The sequence below is a fragment of the Adiantum capillus-veneris genome, chromosome 9 (assembly GCF_014529385.1).
Source record: "Adiantum capillus-veneris isolate H3 chromosome 9, ASM1452938v2, whole genome shotgun sequence".
Lineage (NCBI taxonomy): Eukaryota > Viridiplantae > Streptophyta > Polypodiopsida > Polypodiales > Pteridaceae > Adiantum > Adiantum capillus-veneris.
The window spans coordinates 146,997,393-146,998,626 of record NC_140939.1 but is presented as its reverse complement, the minus strand read 5'-3'; the positions used below and the strand labels follow the sequence as shown (position 1 = coordinate 146,998,626).

The 1,234-nt window shown below is 44.9% G+C and overlaps 1 pseudogene; it reads left to right on the top strand.

Annotated features, from left to right (window-relative positions):
• The first annotated feature begins 222 nt into the window (after window positions 1-222).
• LOC147451331 (uncharacterized) lies at window positions 223-939 on the top strand (annotated as a pseudogene).
• The last annotated feature ends 295 nt before the right edge of the window (window positions 940-1,234 follow it).

Genomic DNA, 1,234 nt, shown 5'->3' with positions numbered 1-1,234 from the left:
TCGGCTACGACTCCAACAAGCTTTCGGCTTTCACTTCTCTAGAGCTTACCCTCAACCTCCAAACTCTTAGTAGCCTTCCTTTTTCCTTCTTTTTGTCCTTACTATTAGTTAGCCAACAACTATCACTACTTTGGCTTTATTAATTATTGAGGTTGTGGAGGAATTTTGCACTAGTTTTTAATTAAGACCTTTTTAATTAAGACTTTGTAGTGCATGAAGAACATGGAATCCTCTTCCACCCCTGCCCTCCATAGTAATCGCGCGCCCACCTTTGGAACCCCTTCTTTTCTCTCAGCGTCTAGCTTGGTTACCATTCTTCCATCCAACAGCTCCGGCTTCTCCACCATCGGCTCCCCCTCTCCTAGTACCGCTTTTACCTTTCTCGCTCCGGTATCCTCTTCTTCAACTTTGCCTACCACCCTTCCAGGCTTCGTTTCGGCTTCCGCCCTCACAAACCCCTTCGCAATTATTGCACAACCAAACACTTTGACTCCAGCTTCCTCTTGTAAAAAAACCCTCTTTAACATAGAAGAGCTTCAAGGGCTCATGGCAAACCTCCCTGTGGAAGAATTTGATTTCTCCCCTCCTTCCTAAAAAGGCACCAAAAACTACGGTGCGCCCGTCGGTCTTACCACTCAAAGAGGAATGCTCCCCAATCCCCCCTCATTGCTCCTTTCTCTTTTGGTGCTTTCTCTTCCTCGTTCGTCACCTCCCCTTCCCCTTTTCGCTCCAAAACCTCTTCTCTTAAGTCTATCCCCTCTGCTTCTCCCCTCCTCACCATTCCTACCATCACCAAACCTCAAGAGTTTGACAAAATTGTGTCTTGTTCCTTACATGAATTCAAGACTATTAACATCAATCTTTCTAAAGCTAAATCTCACCTCCTACACCTCCAAAACCTCAGGGCTAACAATAAAGCTCCCAATAGCCTATGCATGAAACCACCGTGCCTTGTTTTGGAAGATTCAAGTGCCCAAGCCCTTCTCGATGCCAAATTTGTTAGCCTTAACATACAATACCAACTTGATTGTGCCGACGTTTATATACAAGCCCAAGCCCTCCTGGTAGAAAACCTCCAAAAGCTTTTTAATTTCTTCCATGAGGTGGTAGAAGAACGCTTGGAAGACCTTGTTAAAAAGCTCTCACCCATATCCTTTCCTAGAATTCTACCCGAAGCATGGGACAATCAACTTGTTATGTGGAAACAATCTTCTCTCCTAGAGCTAGATGCTTT